This window comes from Ursus arctos, unplaced genomic scaffold, assembly GCF_023065955.2.
Source record: "Ursus arctos isolate Adak ecotype North America unplaced genomic scaffold, UrsArc2.0 scaffold_29, whole genome shotgun sequence".
Lineage (NCBI taxonomy): Eukaryota > Metazoa > Chordata > Mammalia > Carnivora > Ursidae > Ursus > Ursus arctos.
In genome coordinates this window covers 36621724-36644722 of record NW_026622974.1, presented here as the reverse complement: position 1 = coordinate 36644722, position 22999 = coordinate 36621724, and the positions used below count along the sequence as shown (strand labels likewise).

Here is a 22999-nt window from a genome sequence, read left to right as displayed (position 1 = left end):
ATTCCACGAGTAAGGCAGGCGGGGCTAGGTAGGGAGAGATAGGTACAGGGCTACCTAGTCAGGCTTACAGTAGTCCCCAAAACACGGCGGTGTAAGGAAACCAGAGATAAGGGAACAAACCAGACCACCCTGCCCCAGGTGTCGGGGCGGGAGGGGTGTCTTTTTTTATGACAGTCACCCGTGACCAACAAAGAATAACCAGCCCCTACAAAGAAGTAAACCATTAAAGATGTTATCACCAGTCCTTACTCAAACCGTGACGTCACAGGAACGTTAAGGCCACAAACTCCCTGGTCAGGGAGGTGTAAATAAACGACTGTCAGTGGAGGCCCGTGTTGGCAAGCCTGTCGGGACCCATCTCACTCCTGAGAGCTTTTTCTGTCTCCTTGTTTAATAAAATTATTTACTCACTCTCTTTTGTCCTCGAGATTCATTCTTGGACTCCCTGTGTGAGACAAAAACCTCGATGTCCTGCTTCACAGACGCCCGTGTCACAATACTCTGCCCTCCAGACATCTCAGCACAGTCTGCGCCAAGTGAAATTGTCACTACCTCCCAGCTACTTCAGCTTCTAGTCTATAAAATGGGTGCATAATACCTATCTCATACAGGGTCGATGTGAGAATCAAATAAAACAGCTTATGCATTCAAAAACATTCCACAAATCATGATCAAGCTCTGACGTGTGTCCTCAGCTGTACGGCTGCAGTGACAAATAAGAAACAGTAACCATTCTAACGGACCCTTAAACGAACATTCATGGCAGGGTGCCCGATGCAATATAATCCTCTAAAAATAGTTGTTCATAGAATTAGAATTCTGATAGCCAGAAGGATGTTCAAGTGCATGTAATTATAAGGGAGACACGTTCCCTTGCCATCTCTTGAACCCCTTGTATACAACAGGATTCTGTGCCTGGGTCCGCACAGTCTTTATGACCCAATTTTGTGGGCGTGAGTACACTCATAAAGAGTACTGCAAAGCATTTTAGCTCTAGAGGACTCCAAGGATAATTTATACCAACCCACACTAAAAAGATACCGCTGATATTTTCTTTTAATGCTGCCTACGTATTTATCATTGCTTCAAACTTCATAAAAGGAATAGCATGTATTTCTAAAATATATTTCCCCAAGTGGGATGATGTGTATTATCTATGCATAGTTTTAGGTGTATCAACCTAAACTGCATTTTATAGTATTTCTTCTGGCTGAGCTTCTGTTTTTCTCATTCCGCCACAGAGTAAGTTATCAGATCTAATTTTGAAATATGAAAGCTATTATCCAAAAAGCACCAATATTTCCAGGTGCACTTTATGGAAGTGGAGAACTATTTCTCAGAAGCATAAAACAGTTGTTGAAAAATGCTTTAAAGTGCCAACAAGTTAGAAGTCTTATGCATTGAGCAGGGTCAAGCTCAGGGGAGCGGAACCCTGAAGTCTATATGCCCCACTCCCACAGTCTTCCTGGGCCTCGTATTCAGACCCACGACAGTCTACACTAAAAAGGGAATATAATACATTCTATTTTGAGAGTTAAAAGCTTTATTTTGTTCCATGTAAACATTTAAAATACATCCTATTTTTACTTTAACTCCATTTGGCATTTCTTTATTGTTTACTATACTGAAAGCCTCAAAAATAGCCCAGGCTCCCTCAAACTTAGAAAAGACCTGGAGGAGAAGATCTTTAGGCAGTCTAATATCTTTGAGCAGTAGAGCTCCAAGCAGAACGTTAGTGATCAAACAACTTCTTCTGGGATCAGACTTCTGGAAAATTCACTCACATGACTGAAAGCCATGAGACTCACTTATGCCAACTTCCCAATTTAATGGTTTACTATTAGAAGTACATTATAGTTTCTGCACAGGTGATTATGCATTTATAGGAAGGACTAGAAAGATGTTAAGAAAGTCTATCATGAGCAGAAAGCAGTCTGCTGATTTTCTCTTTAAGCAGCACTTACTGAATACCTAAAATGTTCTGGGTTATATGCCTGGTGCTGTTCAGGAAAAAAAAAAAGATAAAATAATTGCTTCAATTTATGGAACATTTACACTATGTCAAATATGTTGCAAAAATGATCTCATCATCTCTTTAATTATTACAAAAGCACAAAAGGTTATAAGGTCCACTTTAACAAATGAGAGCACTGAGGCTTGAGAAATAAAGTAACTTGCACAATTACACAGTAGTAAGTAGAACTAGGAATCAAATACAAATCTATTGTTCTGTAAAACTCTAGCTCTTTCTATCACATAATGCTGCTTTTAATTTAATATAATACACAGTTCAGCAAACTAAGGCCTGGGTTCAAAAACCTAGTCTAAAGCCCGCTTTTGTAAATAAAGTTTGATTAGCATAGGGCTAAGCTCATTCCTTTTTGTATTATCTGTGACTGCTTTCTCGCTAGGGCACCAAAGTTGAGCAGTTGCAACAGAGACCTCATGGCCTACAAAATATTTATTATCTGGCCCTTTCATGGAATAAGTTTGCTGAACACTGCTTTAAGACATGATCTTTGTCCTAGCATCGATACCTCATTTACGATAAGCCATTGCCATGCCCAATCTCTCAGGAGCCATCCCAGCAAACTAAGACCAGTTACCAAGACACTGAATCCTGAGCTATATGTGAGATTGCCATGACAACGAATATTGTCTTCCCATGTATATACTGTACTTTCTCCTAGTTGCCCCCTTGAAATCCTACATGTATTCCCACGTTCCTGTCCGTATGTGTGGCTATCTATGGTGCATTTGGCATATGAATGCTTCTTCCTGAAGCAGCCTTGTACTTCCCTGCTCTGGCTGTGCTGAGATCTGACCTAGATTCTTATCTGGAGGCAATGAAATATGGTGGGGGGTTGACCTTAATGACAACCAGCATCATCTTCTGAGGTATTATCCTTGAGGTGAGGTCATCGCATACTGTCCAGGGAAGAGGAGGCTCTCGGCCTCTGGCAAGGAGTAAGGACTTGCTTCTGACGGCCAGGGCACGCAGAGAAATCGGGGATTAATGGTTCTCAGGCTCATTTACATGAATGTTCTCATCCCAGTTCTTGGGATCCCAATTCTTTCTCTATCAGACCTCAGATTTAGATATACAAGAACTATTGAGTTTTCTTTGCATTCTTGCTACCCTTATACTCAGATCAAAGGCCCAAATTTCAGCCTAGTCACTCCTGCAACTGCAGGAGATGTAAGTTTCTCTAAAGCTGCCATAAGGTCCTCCGGCTATCACAGCATGACACAGGTTAAAAATTGTCTTCAGCCTATAATTTTTCTTTTGCAAGGCTTCTGATGTCAAAAGCAGCCACCCAACACCACAATCCTTATAATTATCATCGTTCCCATAATGTTAAAGTACAGGAGGCACAATGTTCTGATGCGATGTCATCCACCTGCACCTTAGCCCAATTCAAAAGAAGTGAAAGGTTTAACAATTGTAATGCCACAGCATACCAGAGGTTGTTAGCACAACATTTATACCGGGTGTTTTATCCTGTGCTTTCTATGGCTTTGTGACTCAAAAGGTGGTCCATGGACCAGCAGCACTGGCATCGCGTGGGGGCTTGCTAGAAATGCGGAGTCTGAGGCCCCACCCCAAGAGTACTGAATCAGAATCTGCATCTTATTGAATCCCCGCTAATTCTTACCAACACTAACGTGCGAGGACCTTTGCTCTCAACTAAAACAGACCCTGAAGCAAAGCTTATACGCTACCACATTTTTGAAGAGTGTAATCCCAATGAAAAAACAGAAAGGGGAGAAGGAAGGAGGCAGAGAAAAAAGAAAGCAAATGCAGGAAGGTGTGTTGCCAGTTCAACACAGCTTCTCAAGAAAGTGCAGGCTGGATAACTGGTCACATGGTATTTCTCCAGACAGTCTACATGGAGCCATAACAACTTGGACCAGTCTGTTGTTGAGAGAAGGGAGGGAGAAAAGTGAGCAATTTATTGCTGGTTCATTTCTGTTTCCTGTCTTCCACTGGTCAGAGTGCCCTAAGAGCTGTTAACTTCTCAGCACTTCTGGATATATTATCAGACCCTTCCTCGCAGCTACCTGGGAAGTCAGAGCTTCAAGTCTCATTAGACCGTATCTGGGCGCTGGAGCAGTCAAGGATTACCAAATACTCAAGTAAAACTTCTGTTATGAAACATGTTGTCTTAGTCCGCTCTGGCTGCCATAACAAAGTACCACAGAATGGCAGAGTTCAAGTCATAGAGATTTATTTTCCATAGTTCTAGAGGCTGGGAAGTCCAAGGTCCGAGCGTTGGCCAGCTCAGTTCCTGGCGAGAGCTCTCTTCCTAGCTTGCAGACAGCCACTTTCTAGCTGTGTCCTCACACTGCACAAAGAGAAAGTAAACTCTCTTGACGTCCCTTCTTATAAGAACATCAGTCCTATTGGATTAGGGCCCCACCCTTAGGACCTCATTTCACCTTAATTACCTAAAAGCCTTATCTCCAAATATAGTCCCACTGGACGTTAAGGTTTCAACATATGAATTTTAGGGGAACATAATTCGGTCCATAGCAGATGTAAACCTAGGGGGGAAAAGCATCTTAGAGGAAACAGTACAGTAGGATGAAAACTTCGGGTAAAAATCTATTATTAACAGTCACAGACTAAGAATGTACTATATGTTGGCTAACTGAACATAATAAAAAAAAAACAGTCACAGAGAAGATAACTATTACTCTACAATAAGATAAGAAATAGGAGATGGTGCATTCATAAACCAAAGCAGAAGGATTTTTAAAAGAAATATTTAGAGAAAAAATAAAGAACTTTGGCAACCAAAATATGATAGCAGAAATAAAAAATCATATAGGAGAGATAGAAAATAAAATTGAGAAAATTTCAAAGCAAATAGAGCATAAGGATTAAATGAAGTAAAATAGATGAGAAAAAGTTAAAAAAAAAAAAGTTAAAAGGTCAGTTTAGGAGGTCCAACAATCATACAAAAGGAATTTCAGAAAATGACCCCCCAAAAAGGACATAAAGGTAAGGGGAAAATCCATAAAGCAATTTTTCATATCCAAGGCACTAGAATTTCTCGATTAAAAGAGTCCATCTAATGTTCAACATAATAAATAAATAAAAAAAGACCTCCATCAAAGTAACCATGAAATTTCAGAACACTGGGAATGAAAAAGTTATAGAATTTCCAGTGGGAAAGGACAAATTATACCCAAAGGAGCAAGAATCAGGAAGCTAGATTTATCAAAAGTAACATGGAAAAGAGAAGAAAATGGATATAACTAATGGATACAATGGGTATAATAAATTTTGAGGAAAATTTGTTTCCAATCTGAAATTATATATATATATATATATATATATATATATATATATTTTTTTTTTTTTTTTAAAGATTTGTTAGTTTATTTGAGAGAGAGAGAGCAGGGGAGGGGCAGAGGGAGAGGAGAGAGAGAATCTCAAGTAGACTCCACAACCAGTGGAGAGCCCAGTTTGGGGCTCAATCCCAGGACACTGAGATCATGACCTGAGCCAAAATTAAGAGTTGGACACTTAACCTACTGAGCCACCCAGGTGTCCCTCCAATCTGAAACATATAAAGCAAAACTATCAGTCAAATGAAGGAATAAAACAAACACATTTTCAAACATTCGAGCTCTGAACAATTTTATCTTGCATGTGTTCTTTGTCAGGAAGATAAGGAAGAAAGGTGTTCTATCAAACCAAGGAAGCACACCATGAAATAGGGAGCACTGGATCCGACTAACAGATCCAATAGTAGAGGAGGAAGGATTCCCTTTTATCCCAGAACAAGACCAGTGCCTAGAGTAACTAGTACAGATCAGAGCAGGTCAGAGGGCGCTGGGGTACAAATCTGGTAGAAAGTATAATGTGTTTTAATATATTAAAAGGAGATTGACATTTGGGAACAGATAAGCTCTTCTGAAATAACATTTACATGGTCATAATAATGTAACTGACTATGGCTCTAACTAAATTATGATATAACTATATTCTGAGCAGCGGAGATGGAAAGTGTGCAAGTGTGAGAAGGGAGAGGTGTGAAAGAGACCTAATTTCTCATCTTCCACCTTGAAGGACAACAGGTAATGCCTTAAAAAAAAAAAAAAGGAGGGGCGCCTGGGTGGCACAGCGGTTAAAGCGTCTGCCTTCGGCTCAGGGCGTGATCCCGGCATTCTGGGATCGAGCCCCACATCAGGCTCCTCCGCTATGAGCCTGCTTCTTCCTCTCCCACTCCCCCTGCTTGTGTTCCCTCTCTCGCTGGCTGTCTCTATCTCTGTCGAATAAATAAATAAAAAAAATCTTTAAAAAAAAAAAAAAGAATTAGCAGGATGAAGGCAAGTACAAAATAATCAGCACCCAAATTGGAATTTTTCTACTGGGGGATTAGAAACAGTGAAAACAGTGAACTGCTGTTTTCATAATATCCGATAGAGCTATTGCATCTTAAACTCGTGCTTCTCTCAAACTCGTATGCCTCTCTCACTTTTATAAATATTAGAACTGAATATAAAAATATTATATTTTTAAATATATTAATAAGCAGGGCATCTGGGTGCCTCAGTTGGTTAAGCATCTGCCTTTGGCTCAGGTCATGATCCTAGGATCCTGGGATCGAGCCCCACATCAGGCTCCCTGCTCAGTGGGGAGCCTGCTTCTCCCTCTCCCTCTCCTCCTGGCTCATGCTCTCTCTCTCTCATCTCTGCTCTCTCTCTCAAATAAATAAAATCTTTTAAAAATTTTAAAAAAGATAAAAAGCATGTAGTGTAATAAGTTATGAACAAAGATCTAAGGAGCAGTGAATAATTGCTGTTGGGGGAAAGTGGCAGCAATGACATTCATAGAAAACTGGCAATCGATTACAATATTTAAAGATAAATACAAGTTTGATGGGTAAAAAGCAGGTGAAAGAATATTTGAGTTAAAGGGAATAGCAGGTGAGAAGGACATGGAGGCTTAAATGAGCACAATCTTTTCAAGAAAGTGTTAAGTTTTGGTGTGATAGTGATACAGGCATTGGTGAAGAAGAGATGAGATGGTTGCATGGAAATGTGGGGTACAGGTCACAAGTTGGACATTATTCTGCAGACATTGAGAAGCCATTGCAGGATCCTGAGTATGTTTAGATGTGTCTTAATGATGGTGATCCCAGGTGATTCACATATAATAAAATGCAAGAGGGACTGGAAGACTTATGCAGAGGAAGAGAATCCACAAGGATCAGTTTTCTCTTTATCAACCCATTAGCTGCTCTGGGCAACTTGACCCTTTGCCCATAAGAAGAACAACTATTCAAAAGTCTCTTACACTACCCTTTCAATTTATTATGTCCAAGCTTATACGCAAACTTTCTTTATTCTTCAAGACCAGAACCTCCAGAAGGCACTAATCTCTTTGTTTACAATTAAAGAAGGCAAACTGTCTGCCTTCCAATGGTATCAGCTGTTACATGGCAACTAAACCAAACTCTGAGACCAGTTTTTGTCCCTAAGGAAAGATAGGAGACAAGGTAAATCATTGCTTCAGAATCCAATTGCTAAGCCCTAGTATGATCTGTTGATTTACCTTGCTTTTTAACCTTGAAAAGCCAAGGGCTTTGGTCTTAGCATTTTAGGTCCTGACTTTCTGGTTCTGAACTCCAGTTGCTGAATGCTTGTTAATCCTTTCCTCCTCTGCTTGGATATCTGAACTGCTGCTCTATCTGACCAAACGTAACTGCTGGTCAGTGATCACGGACTGGTTCTTACTGCTCTATCCATACCAGGAATCCTTCCAATCAACTCTTGTTGACCCCCTCATTATAAAGGGGATAACTCTACCTTCTTCAACCAATAGTTTTTAAAATATAAAAGAAGTAGTAATGAGATCAGATGACAAAATTCTAACAAGCAGAGCAAGGGTTAGAATTTACTATCATTTAAAAAAAATCTCGTTCTGTTATTGATTTCTAGTTAATTCTGTATGGTCTGAAAACATATTTTGTCTAATGTCGATTTTGTTAAATTTGCTTAAGGTTTGATTTATGAATATAGTCAATCTTGGTAAATATTCTAAGTGTACTTGACTATGCATTTTGCTGATGTTGATGGAGTGTTTTTATAAAAGTCAATTGAGACAAGTTAGTCTTCACTGTTGTTCAGATCTTTTATATCCTTACTGATTTTCCACCTACTTGTTATGTTAATTACTGAAAGAAAACTGTTAAGTCTTCAACCATAATTGTTTTGCTCTATGGATTTTGAAGCTTTGTTATTAAGTATATAAACATTGATCATTGTTATGTCCTCTCAATGAACTGACCCCTAATTTATCATCAAGAAATGTTTCTCTTGGGGCGCCTGGGTGGCACAGCGGTTAAGCGTCAGCCTTCGGCTCAGGACGTGATCCGGCATTATGGGATCGAGCCCCACATCAGGCTCCTCCTCTATGAGCCTGCTTCTTCCTCTCCCACTCCCCCTGCTTGTGTTCCCTCTCTCGCTGGCTGTCTCTATCTCTGTCAAATAAATAAATAAATAATCTTTAAAAAAAAAAAGAGAAATGTTTATCTTTATCCTGATAATATTACTTGCTCTTAAATCTACTTTGATACTATATAGCTACTCCAGGGGCACCTGGCTGGCTCAGTCGGCACAGCATGCAACTCTTGATTTCATGGTCATAAGTTCAAGCCTCATGTTGGTTATAGAGATTACTTTTTAAAATATATATGTGTATACAGCTACTCCAGCTTCTTTTTTTAAGTAAACTCGACCCCCAACATAGGGCTTGAACTCAAGACCCCGAAATCAAGAGTTGCATGCACTATTCACTGAGCTACACAGGTACCCCTACTCCCTTTCTTTGGTTAGAGTTTGTGCAGTATATCTTTTCTCATTCTTTCAGTCTCAATCTATGTTTTCTGTTTAAAGTAGGTTTTGCGTGACTGAGTGGCTCAGCTGCTTAAGCACCTGCCTTTGGCTCAGGTAATGATCCCAGGGTCCTGGGATCAAGCCCCACATCGGGCTCCCTGCTCAGTGGGGAGCCTGCTTCTCCTCCTCCCTTTGCCTGCTGCTCCCCCTGCTTGTGCTCTGTCAAATAAATAAATAAATAAATAAATAAATAAATAAATAAATAATCAATCTTTAAATAGATAGATAGATAGATAGATAGATAAAGTAGGTTTCTTATAGACTGCATACAACTGAGTCTCGCCTTGTATCCAACCTGAGAATCCTGTCTTTTAATTGGTATGATTAGATGACTTATATTTAATACAGTCTTTGCAATGGTTGGATTATAGTCTGTCACCCTACTAACTGCTTTTTGTTTGTTCCAGTTGTTCTTTATTTCCATTTGTTCTTTTTCTCTGTTCCTTTATATTAATTGAGCACTTTTTGTGATTCCCTTTTTATCTTCACTGTTGACTTATTCTTTATAACTCTGTATTAAATGCTTTAATGGTTTCCATTGGGTTTAAGATTTAGCTATTTAGCTAATCAGAGTCCACTCTCAATAGTATTGTTTAGCTAAAGCTCCCATACCTATGGTTCTTTTGTCACACATCTTAATTTTATATAACACTTTTACATAATACATATAACATAGTACATTGCCACTGTTCTTGCTTTAGGCCATCATTTATGTCTTAAAGGAATTAAGAAAAGTGAATTATATTTTTCGTCATTTATTTCATTTCCAGCACTCTTCTTTATGTATATCCAAATTTTTGTCTGGTGTCACATTCCTTCTGCCTGAACAGCATTCCTTAGGATTTATTTCACCACAGACTTTCTGGCAACAAATTTTCTTTATTTTTTTGTTTTCTGGAAAAGTCATTAATTCTTCTTCATACTTGAAAGATATTTTTTGTGTATAGAATTCTGATAGGTTTTTTTTTCTTTCAACATTTTAAAGATATGACTCTTTTTATCTTATAGTTTGCAGTTTCTGATAAAAAAATCTGCTGTTATTCTTAGATTTGTTCCTTTGTAGATAATTTGTCTTTTGTTTCTCTGGCTGCCTAGAAGAGTTTCTCTTTGTCCACAGTTTCCAATAGTTTGGATATAATGCATTTATATTTAGGTATTTTGTGGGGTTTTTTTTAAAGATTTGATTTATTTATTTGAGAGAGAGAGCTCATGCAAGTGGAGGGAGGAGCAGAGGGAGAGGGACAAGCAGACTCCACACTGAGTGGGGAGCCCAATGCCGGGCTCAATCCCACGACCCTGAGATCATGACCTGAGCCAAAATCAAAGAATTGGAGGCTCAACAGACTGAGCCACCCAGGCACCCAGTGTATTTGTTTTTATTCTGACTGATACCCTCTGAGCTTCTTGGATCTTTTGATTACAATCTTTGACTAATTTTAGAAAATTATTGGCCATTATTTCTTTTAAAAAAAAAAAAGATTTATTTATTTGAGAGAGAGCGAGAACACAAGCAACCAGGGGGGAGGGGCAGAGAGAGAGGGATAAAGAGAAAAACTCCAGCAGACTCCCCGCTGAGTGCGGAGCCCATGTGGGGCTCTATCGCAGGACCCTGAGACCATGACCCTGAGATCATGACCTGAGCTAAGATCAAGAGTCTGGTGCTTAACTGACTGAGCCACCCAGGCACCCTGGCCATTATTTCTTCTTAAGAACAGATATTTTGTGTTCTATTCATTTTCTTCTCTTCTGGGATTCCAATTATACATATGTTAGACTTTGTTCTTGTTCCACAGATCTTGAGTGCTTTTTCTGTTTCCCCTTTCCCTCTTCTTCTCTTTTTGCAGTTTGGGTGACTTTCATCAGTCTATCTTCAAGGACACTTACTCCTACCGTGGCTGTATTGATTACACTCAGTGCACCGTATGTTTCAAATTCTCACAGAATTACTTTGTATTTATGGTGGTGGCTCGTTTGCCAGAGGCTTTTCCTCAGTGTCTGCCCCACCCTCACCTTTAGGTCTTGCCTCTGTTCCTGTGCCTCACATAGGTCTTTCTGCGTACCCCTACCCCTCTCCGGGCAGTGGACTGCTAATAGCTGTTGATTTTTAGTCTGCGTTTTAGGGGTTGGGGGAAATGTTAACTCTTGCTCTAAAATTAAGCCTCAGTTTTAGGTATAACTGTGTCACTGGATTGCAAGTGATGAAGAAGACCCAGCTTCCAGCTGTAGAAGACCTCTAATGGTCTAGGATAGAAGCGTTCTTACCCCTCCCTTAGAGAGACTTCTCTATTCCCTTCCACAAGCCATAATGGGTCTTCACTAGTACCCTAAAGTGCAGCAAGGGTTGCTGCCCTCCCCCCAGCAGCTTCAGAGTTTTGTTCCTCAGAAAAAAAAAAATAGAAAAGAAGGACCCTGGCAGGTCCTCATGACCTTTCTACTGTGGCTGCTTTTCCCCTTCCCCAGACCCCGGATGGCTATTGTCAGGACTCACTTTGCTGTACTGTTTTGGTGAGCACTTCTTGAGGTCTATGGAGCAGAGCCTGAAAGTGGTCCTACTTGCACTGTTTTCTACTGTTTTCGGGCATTCTGTATTCTCATGCTATCCCATACTTAGCCTTAAGCAATTTGTTGAAGATTTTGGCAGACTTTCTTACCACCTTGTGCCGTGTCTGCTAGGATCTGCGGCATTAGGTAACCCTAATTGCCCCGTGCTGCCTCTCCTTAGAGGTACCTGTGTTTCCTTAGGGTTTGGAGTAATTGGTTGCCCTGCAATCTCAGGCTTCTGATGGCTTCATCAAAACTGTGATTTTTTCATGTTATCTGTTTTCGTTGTGGTTGTGGTTGTTCTAAGGTTGAGAGTGAAGCCCTTTCTATTGCTCTACATACTAAGTAGCATGATGGTTTTAGAAATCATCTCAGATGATTAGGAAGCAAGATGTTTGCTTCTGGCTTTCTTGCACTTGCCCTTATTTCTGGTTCCACATCTGACTTTGGCATCTTTGCTTTTACAGACCTCTGGTCCCATCTCTAGGCTTGCAGGGCTCAGCATTTAGGCATGAGTTTATCCACTTCTTCAGTTTTTATGTACCATCTCTGGTCTCCCACAAGAACTCTGTCAGAATGGCTAAAATCAACAATAGAAGAAACAGCAGGTGTTGGTGATGACATGAAGAAAAAGGAACCCTCGTGCACTGTTGGTGGGAATGCAAACTGGTGCAGTCACTGTGGAAACAGTATGGAAGTTCCTCAGAAAGTTAAAAATAGAACTACCTTATGATCCAGCAATCACACCGCTGGGTATTTACCCAAAGATTACAAGGACACTAATTCAAAGGGATACATGCACCCCTATCTTTATAGTAACATTATTTATAATAGCCAAGATATGGAAGCAGCCAAAGAGTCCACTGATTTCTGAATGGATAAAGAAGATGTGGTAAAAATATACAATGGAATATTATTCAGCCATAAAAAGAATGAATTGTTTATTTTAAGGAAGTGTTTCATTTTATAGAGCCAAGTTTATTGTATTATACTTTATTTTTATTCTATGGCTTTTAATTTAAAGTCTATTGCTTTCAGTTTAGTAAGGTATTTTTCTAAAAGTCTGAGAAATATTCAGTGGTATTTGCTGCTTATTTTTCCATTTATAGTGCTGTTTTCAAACACTTTTATTTTGTTTGAGTGTGTCTCTGAATCCTTCTTCTAAAACTCAATTAATGTAATATTTGCTTTATGAAACAGCCCCTCATTACCCATTATTTTGTAAGACTACAGTATATATTAAGTTTTACATGTAAAAATACCTGTTTTTTTTACTCTATCTTATTATTCTAAAAACTATTTTATCAGTATTTAGTGTTTTAATAATGTTGTGATCAAATCTTTGGCACTCTCTAGAGCTCTCTACCCACACTAATCATCTTTTTTTTTTTTAAGATTTTATTTATTTATTTGACAGAGAGAGAGAGAGAACAAGCAGGGGGAACTGCACAGGCAGTGGGAGAGGAAGAAGCAGGCACCCCGCTGAGCAGGGAGCCCGATGTGGCACTTGATCCCAGGACCCCAGGACCATGACCTGAGCCGAAGACAGACACTTAACCGACTGAGCCACACAGGTGCTCCCCCATACTAATCATCTTTTTAAATATACACTAACCATCTTTTTAGATATACACCCACATACACCTGCGCAAAAAGTGCTTCAAATATTTCTTAACAACTTTACTGAGATATAGTTAGCATTCAGTTCACCCATATAAAGTGTATAATTAATGTTTTTTAGCGTATTCACAAATATGTACAAGTATTATCACAGTCAATTTCAGAACACTTTAATCACTCCAAAAAGAAACCCATACTCTTAGCTGTCATCTCCCTACACAGTCACCCCCCCCCAACATTTCTAACCCTAGGCAACTATTAATCTGATTTCTGTCACTATAAATACTCTGGTTCTGCACATTTCATATGAACAGAAGCATGCAGTATGTGGTCTTTTGTGGCTGGTTTCTTTTTTTCCAGCTTGAGATACAATTGACATATAACATCGTGTAAGTTCAAAGTGTAGAACATGATGATTTGAAATATGTAAATATCATGAAATGATTGCCACAATAAGGTTAGTTACATCCATGACCTCATATAGTTACCTGTGTGTGTGGGCAGGGGTGAGAATATTTAAGTTCTACTCTCTTTGCAACTTTCAAGTATTCCATACAGTAACGTTAAGTATAGTCACCATTTTATACATTAAATCCCCAGAACTTATTTATTTTATACCTGGAAGTCTGTACCCTTTGACCAACATTTCCCTACTTCCCTCACTCCAGAAGTCCCTGGAAACCACCAATCTATTCTTTGCTCCAATGAGTTCAGCTTTTTTAGATCCCACATACAAGTGATATTATTCAGTATGTTTCTTCCTAGGTCTAACTTATGTCATTTAGCATAATGCCCTCCAGGTACATTCTTGTTGTCACAAATGGCAGAATTTTCTTCTTTTTTTATAGCTGAATAATATTCCATTATATATATATATATATATATATATGAAATGCCATTGGAGTTTTGGCAGGGATTGCATTGAATCTATAGATGGCTCTGGGTAGTATGGACATTTTAGCAATATTAATTCTTCTAATCTATGCACATAGGTTATCTTTCCATTTATTGATGTCTTCTTCAATTTCTTTCATCAATGTCTTACAGATTTCAGCATACGCAAAACTCCCGGGTTACATTTATTTATTTTTTCACCTCCTTGGTTAAATTTATCCCTAAGTATTTTATTTTTTTTGATGCTACAACGAATGGAATTACTTTCTTTATTTCTTTTTCAGATAGCTCGCTGTAAGTGTATAGAAACAAATTTTTGTGTGGCTTCTTTCACTTAGTATAATGTTTTCGAGTTTCCTCTATGTTGTACCATGTACCAGCACGCCATTCCTTTTCATGGCCAAATAATATTCCATTGTGTGGATCTACTCTTTTTATCCAGTCATCAGTCAACGGATATTTGAATTGTTTCCACCTTTTGGCTATTACACTGCTGCTATAAACACTGGTACACAAGTTTCTGGATGAATTATGTTTTCATTTCTCTTTGGCACATATCTAAGAGTGTAATTGCTGGGTCATATGTTAACTCTTGTGTATTCATCTAAGGAATTGACAGACTGTTTTCCAAAGCAGCTATGCACTCTTTTACATTCCCACCAGCAGTGTACGAAAGTTCTAATTTTTCTCATCCCCACCATCACTTGTTATTTTCTGACATTTTGATTCTAGCCATCCTAGTAAATATGAAATGGTATCTTATCGTGCTTTTGATTTGCATTTCCCTGATGGTTAATGATATCAGGCACCTTTTCTTGTGCTTATTGGCCATTTATATGTCTATTCAAATTCTTTGTCCAGTTTTAATTGGATTGTCTTTTTATTATTGAGTTATTAGAGTTCTTTATCTACTCTTGATGAGATCCTGGCTTGTTTACCTGGTCTGGTGGACTCAATACTTAATCATAGTATGACTTACAGGAATACTTCTTTTGTTTAATAAAGAATATTGACAGTGTTTGTTTTGGCTTCCTATTAAATTCTTCAGCAAACATTCACATTTTTTATTTGAATAGATTTTCACAGTCTCTACTAAAACACATTTTAGTGATTTATAGTCACTCATCACATTAGTGAAATAAATGTCAAGCGATTAACTTAATTGTTTATTTTAAAAAGTGACTAGAAGAAAATATTTCAGGAGACAGAAACTTTGGAACAGCACATATTCAAAGAGAAAGAGGGGAAAAGCTTTGTGGTATGCAGTATTAAATTCCACTCTCCCTGAAAATAGTCATCAAACCTTTTATGCCTGCTCAATGTATAATTTATAGATAGCAATGGAGAGCCAATTATAAAAACATATTTTGGAGGGCTGCTGGAAATTTGTACAGGGAATTTTTATTATTACCAGATACATCAGAGTATGTACAGGCTATTTTGCGTTTGGATAAATAACGTATATGCTCTGACTCAACAATTACTTCTGTGAGCATCAAACACAGGTGAATGCTATCAGATCACTGTCATATTATTTCATTTATTCCCAAGAACAATGCACAGAGGTTGGTTTTATTATTACTTTTATTTTATACAGAACAGAAAACAGAAATTCAAAGAAGTTACACGCCTTGATGAAAATTCTTCAGCTTCAAATATTTAAGAAAAATCCATTCTGTTACTTCTCCACCGGGAGGTGATGAAGTCTTAGTGCGTAGAACAGACTGCCCCCCCCTTTTTTCCCCACTTTTCAGAAACTTTTAGTGTAGGAGGAAACTATTTCCCTTTCATCCTCAAATAATCCAATTGTTTTCTCTCTCTGATATTCTATACCAGTGGTTCTCCAAGTATGGTCCTGGATTTGCAGTAGTGGTTTTACCCGGGAACTTATTACAAATGCAAACACCCTTGACCTACTGACTCAGAAGGTGGGGGTGTGCTATAGAAATTGCTCTGTAGAGACCACTCCGTAGAAGTTGATCCATATGACCACGGTCATTCTTAATTCCAAAGTCGTTGACCTTAGTCCTCATGAAACTTTCCTCTCTGGAGGCATCTAGCAGCATTCACCACTATCTTAATCTTAAAACCATCTTATGTTCTTTTCTAGCCACATTTTTATCTGCTCGCTCCTTCTGAGACATCCTCACTACTTCTCCTCTTTATTCCTTAATAAGACTTCCTAAGGTTCCTAAATTCTCTTTTCCCTTCTGTTCATACTTTTGATTGTTCATTTCATCAACTCCCACAGCTTCAAGCAGCACACAGATGCTTCTGACGTCCTAATTCCCATCTCCTCCCTAGACCTTCCTAGTAATTGAATTATTTAGTCATTAACTCTGCATACTGCTGTTACTGTGCAGCAGGCATCACTGAGCACTGAGCACCACTGGGCACCACTGAGCACCACTGGGCACCACTGAGCACCACTGAGCACCACTGGGCACCACTGGGCACCACTGGGCACCACTGAGCACCAGTGAGCACCAGTGAGCACAACTGAGCACCATCTATCTGCTAAGGATAGCAGAGGAAAAAACATTAAACCTTGATGTCCTTTACATATTATCCTAACGTGCTGATGTACTAAAATGACCTTTTCCCTAAAATTGATTTTCCTTTTGAGTCTGATATCAAGATCATTACCCACATTGGAACGGACTCCTTCCTTTCCCTCACCCCACATATACAGCCAACCCCCCTAAGTCTTCTTGTTTCTTTAAAAACATATCTCACAAGCATCTCTCTCCCTCATGGCCAATGTTTTGAGCCCTGTTCTCCTCTATACTTCAGTAGATCATAGTACATAATAAACTGCAGTAGATTCCTATTTTTTCCCGTTCAATGTATATTTCACAGTGTTGTCTGATTTATTTCCCTAAGATTAGAGATTGTGTTGTATCTATGTTCAGCTCAGAATCACACAAATAACCTTAAGAAACTCTTAATCATAGGAAACAAACTGAGGGTTGCTGGAGGGTGGGGGGATGGGGTAACTGGATGATGGACATTAAGGAGGGCACATGATGTAATGAGCACTGGGTATTATATATAAGACTGATGACTCACAGACCTGTACCTCTGAAACCAATAACATATTATATGTTAATTAATTGAATCAAAATAAAAAATAAAAAAACACACAAATAAACAAATAACACACTTCAATGCTCCCAACTGCCCACAAAGACCAAAATCTTAAATAAAACATTTAAAGTCCTAAATGTGGCTTCAACTTCCCTTTCCAGCCACATGTCCCAGTCTCCCCGTGCTACTTTCCCAATATGCTACACACTCTCACTCTGCCATGACTCTCCTGAGTTGTGTCCCTACAAGTGACTTGATCAGCACTTCTGCCTGTGGTAGTATCCCACATCAGAACCCGGCTCCAGGGTCACCTCTTCTGTGAAGCCTTTCCCACTTCTTCTAACAAGCCCAATGCAACACCAGACAAAATAACAGCTCCCTCTTTCACGCTCCTAGGATATTCTGTGGATGTCACTAACAATGTCCCACTGGATTTTAAACAACTCAACAGCAATAACGATACTGATTTGTCTGTGTTTGCCTGGCATCTAGCTCAGCGCTTGGCACATTAGTAAGTGTTTAAAAAATAGATGTGGAATTGATTTACCCAGTTTTAATGTGTTTGATTTCCATGTTGCAGGTATCTGGAGGCAGAAAAAGTTGTTAAACAGATTGTTCCACCTCTAGGTGCAGACGCACTCAAAGCAGGAGGAGGGGAGCTGACAGGGTACGCAGTCTTATAGACACGGTCCTCATAGCAGGTAGCTGTGGTCTCCTAGATGCTGGCACATATAATCATAGCTCTCTCTTGTTAGTCATACAAAGACTGAATCACATTTTAAATTTTCTGTTTAAGGATTAAGAAAGTAAGCTATGTTTTGTTAAATAAATACTTTAATAAAAACATAAGGATTTTTAAATTGTACTGACATTGCTTAGGATAGGGTTCAGCAAATAAATGAAATATCAAAATAACACTGTCTTTAAAAATACAGAATTTTGGGGAACCTGGGTGACTCTGTCAGTTAAGTGTCTGACTTCGGCTCCGGTCATGATCTCAAGGTCCTGGGATTGAGCCCTGCATGGGGTTCCCCACTCAGTGGGGAGTCTGCTTGTCCCTCTCTCAATGCCCCTGCCCCTGTTCATGCGCTCTCTCTCTCTGTCTTAAATAAATAAAACCTTAAAAAATAAATAATAAATAAAACCTTTTTTTTAAAGTACAGAATCTTATTTCTTTCCTACATACCGGTTCTTGCAGCCTGGTGTGGCACATTGAGTCCATGGTAAAAGGGACAGAGGCTTTATCTGTCTCACTGTTGCGCTTTTTAGGACTTCCACTCCCAAGGCAGCTAAACATATCAATGGTGCAGCCCTAGCAATCACATCCCATTCTGTTTTTCTCCCTTTCAGTCTTCCCAGAAGATGTCACACCATCTCTGCTTCCATGCTATTGCCTCGAACTTAACAAATGACCACTCCCAGTGGCAAGGAGCTGGGAAATGCAGTTTCTCTTCCACAGCTGGAGACCTGGTTCTCCTACTAAAGGAGAAGGAGAAATGGAGGCTGCAAGACAACCAGGATCTTCTTAACCACCATTTTGAGCTTCTCTTTTCTGAAGCATTCCCCAATATGCAGTTTCACAATCTCACCCTCTAACCGTGACCCATAGAGGAAGCATCACGGTTTTCGAAAGATGACTCAACCTCCCCATCTGCATCAGTAAAATGTCAAAGTAGAAAACAACTTTGAAAACACCTATTCCAGTGACAGTCCCTAAACTGTTTATTAGTTCAAAAAGAGAGAAGATCAAAATTGAGAACAAACACTTTAAGATTTACAACAATTTGACATTTCTGAGACATGCAAGCCCATGATTAATATAGTCATCTCACTGAATTGAGTGTAGACCTGTCCAAGTGTCACCTAATTCATGTGGTAAGTCACATGTGGCCCAAGCTGAGTGTATGTCATGTACACCAAGACCATGTCTCAGTCCTAAACGGATTGGAAATTAAAAAAAAAAAAAAAAGGTCCTGCGTAGAGAATTTGAGAAGCACTGGTCTACATCAATGTAAAGTAAGCACTGGAGCCAGAACATGGGGTTCCTGGCTTCTCAGCCAGCATCAGCTGCCTTGGTCCTGCACTGCTCTCAGCTGCTGGCACGGATGCCAGCAACTCTCATTTCTGACCACTCGGGGAGCTCCAGAGCCATTTCTAACCAGAGCTCTAACCCTACTGTGCGTGCTTCTGAAATCTGACTGGCCTCTCTGTGCCTGGACTCCAGTATTCGTGGAACAGGACCTATACACTTGGGTTCTGTGGGCCATTTCACACCCACAATTTGCCTTCATTCTTGTCCTATTCTCAAACCATTCTGGATCATTCTCCAAACTGCATAAACTGTAGAAAACTGTGATCTGGACTTTAAATATTCTAAGTATTGGGGGGAGTTAAGATGGCGGAGGAGTGGGGGACCCCGTTTTCAGCTGGTCCCCTGAGTAGAGCTGGATAGGTACCAGACCAGCCTGAACATCCACAGAATCAGCCTGAGACGGAGGAAGATACATCTGGATCTCTACAAATGAACATCTCCAGCACTGAGTATTGAGGTACAAAGCGGGGAGCCGTGAAACCGCGCACAGATATCGGAAGATAAACGGAAGGGGGAAGGAGCCGCCGTGTTCGGGCACCAGGAAGCGGTAGCCACCTGCACGGGGAAGCGGATGGGCTCACGGACCGGCATCCCCGAAACAGCAGACTGAGACCGTGAGCCGGGGAGCGCGCGCCACCAGACTTCTCACAGAGCTCCGATGTGCTCACTGGATCCAGACTGAAACCGGGAGCTTCTGGAGCACGCAGGGCGGCTAGCGGCTGGCGGTGTTAGAAACACAAAGGACAGAGACGCACCGGCCCTGGATGTGAGGGCTGGGATGCCGGGTGTGGGGCGCACATCCCGGGATGCTGCAGGGTTGAGCAGCACCAACAGTAACAGAGTTAAAGTGGACAGAACATCAGTGGAGAACGGTCCGCGATCCTTCTGTTCTGAGACAGAGGCTGAGATTCGGCCGCTGCTGCTCTGACTCTCAGAAGAGGCACAGCAGACCGCCAGGGAAAGCCGCCAGAGAACAAAAGCCTGGAAATACCGGCTCAGAGAGTGCCCATCCCCATTCCCCTCACAGGGGACACGGAGACTCTAACCAAACAGGGTTGCCTGAGTATCAGCACGGCAGGCCCCTCCCCCAGAAGGCAGGCTGAAAAATCAAGAAGCCCACATCCCTGGGCGCCTGGGTGGCGCAGTCATTAAGCGTCTGTTTCGGCTCAGGACGTGATCCGGCATTCAGGAAACGAGTCCCTCATCGGGCTCCTCTGCTGGGAGCCTGCTTCTTCCCCTCCCACTCACCTGCTTGTGTTCCCTCTCTCGCTGGTTGTCTCTCTGACACATAAATAAATAAAATCTTTAAAGAAGAAGCCCACATCCCTAAGATCCCTATAAAACAAGGGGCACGGCCTGGGTCCCAGTCAATAATTTGGGCTCTGGACAACCCCGCAACCTCTCCTCATCAGAATGACAAGAAGGAGAAGTCCCCCCCCAGCAAAGAAAAGACAATGAGTCTGTGGTCTCTGCCACAGAACTAATGGATATGGATATAACCAAATTATCAGAAATGGAATTCAGAGTAACAATGGTCAAGATGATGTGTAGACTTGAAAAAAGTATTAACGAAAATGTTAATGAGAATATAGAATCTCTAAGGGCGGAAATGAGAGCGAATCTGGCAGAAATTAAAAATTCTACGAGACAAATGCAGTCAAAACTAGACGCTCTGACGGCCAGGATGAATGAGGCAGAAGAACGTATCAGCGAATTGGAGGATGGGGTAGTAGAAGAGAAAGGGAAAATAGAATCTGGACTCAAAGAAATCCATTCTCAAGAATGTAGGTTACAGGACATTACTGACTCAATGAAACGATCCAATGTCAGAATCATCGGCATCCCCGAGGGGGTGGAGAAAAACAGAGGACTAGAAGAGATATTTGAACAAATTGTAGCTGAAAACTTCCCTAATCTAGTGAGGGAAACAAACATTCGTGTCCAAGAGGCAGAGAGGACCCCTCCCAAGCTCAACCACGACAAACCTATGCCACATCACACCATAGTGCATTTCGCAAATATTAGATCCGAGAATACAGTATTGAAAGCGGCCAGGGCAAAGAAATTTCTCACGTACCAAGGCAAAGGTATCAGAATTACATCAGACCTGTCTACACAGACCTGGAATGAGAGAAAGGGTTGGGGGGGGGGCATTTTTAAAGCTCTTTCAGAGAAAAACATGCAGCCAAGGATCCTTTATCCAGCAAGGCTGTCATTCAGAATTGATGGAGAAATAAAAACCTTCCAGAATCGCCAGTCATTAACCAATTTCGTAACCATGAAACCAGCCCTACAGGAGATATTAAGGGGGTTTCTATAAAGGTAAAAAGGCCCCAAGAGTGATACAGAACAGAAAGTCACAACCTGTACAAACAAAGACTTTACTGGCAACATGGCATCATTAAAATCATATCTCTCAATAATCAGTCTCAATGTAAATGGCCTAAATGCTCCCATAAATGCCATAGGGTTGCAGACTGGATAAAAAGAAATGACCCATCCATTTGCTGTCTACAAGAGACTCATTTTGAACCTAAAGATACATTCAGGGGCGCCTGGGTGGCACAGCGGTTAAGCGTCTGCCTTCGGCTCAGGGCGTGATCCCAGCATTACGGGATCGAGCCCCACGTCAGGCTCCTCCACTATGAGCCTGCTTCTTCCTCTCCCACTCCCCCTGCTTGTGTTCCCTCTCTCGCTGGCTGTCTCTATCTCTGTCAAATAAATAAATAAATAAATAATCTAAAAAAAATAAATAAATAAAGATACATTCAGACTGACAGTAAAGGGATGGAATACCATATTTCACGCAAATGGACCTCAAAAGAAAGCTGGGGTAGCAATTCTCATATCAGATAGATTGGATTTTAAACTAAAGACTATAGTTAGAGACACAGAAGGGCACTATATTATTCTTAAAGGATGTATCCAGCAAGTGGATATGACAATTATAAATATATATGCCCCCAACAGGGGAGCAGCAAGATACACAAGCCAACTCTTAACCAGAATAAAGAGACATATAGATAAAAATACATTAATAGGAGGGGACCTCAACACCTCACTATCAGAAAAAGACAGAACACCCTGGCAAAAACTAAGCAAAGAATCAAAGGCTTTGAATGCCATACTCGACGAGTTGGACCTCATAGATATATATAGAACACTATACCCCAGAACCAAAGAATACTCATTCTATTCTAATGCCCATGGAACATTCTCAAGAACAGACCATGTTCTGGGACACAAAACAGGTCTCAACCGATACCAAAAGATTGAAATTATCCCCTGCATATTCTCAGACCCAACGCTCTGAAATTGGAACTAACCACAAGGAAAAATTTGGAAGAAACTCAAACACTTGGAGACTAAGAACCATCCTGCTCAGGAATGACTCGATAAACCAGGAAATCAAAAATCAATTTAAACAATTTATGGAGACCAATGAAAATGAAAATACAACGGTCCAAAACCTATGGGATACAGCAAAGGCAGTCCAAAGGGGAAATACATAGCCATCCAAGCCTCACTCAAAAGAATAGAAAAATCTAAAATGCAGTTTTTATATTCTCACCTCAAGAAGCTGGAACAGCAACAGAGGGACAGGCCTAATCCACTCACAAGGAAGCAGATGACCAAGATTAGAGCAGAAATCAATGAATTAGAAACCAGAAGTACAATAGAGCAGATCAACAGGACTAGAAGCTGGTTCTTGGAGAGAATCAATAAAATTGACAGACCACTGGTAAGACTTATCCAAAAGAAAAGAGAAAGGACTCAAATTAATAAAATTATGAATGAAAAAGGAGAGGTCACAACCAACACCAATGAAATTGGAAGGATTATTAGAAACTTTTA

General features: G+C 40.3%; 1 long non-coding RNA gene across 11 annotated transcripts in view; it reads right to left on the bottom strand.

The window, feature by feature from the left end:
- Positions 1–22999, bottom strand: part of LOC113261053 (uncharacterized) — a 126499-nt gene that overhangs the window by 91113 nt on the left and 12387 nt on the right. The window lies entirely within an intron of this gene.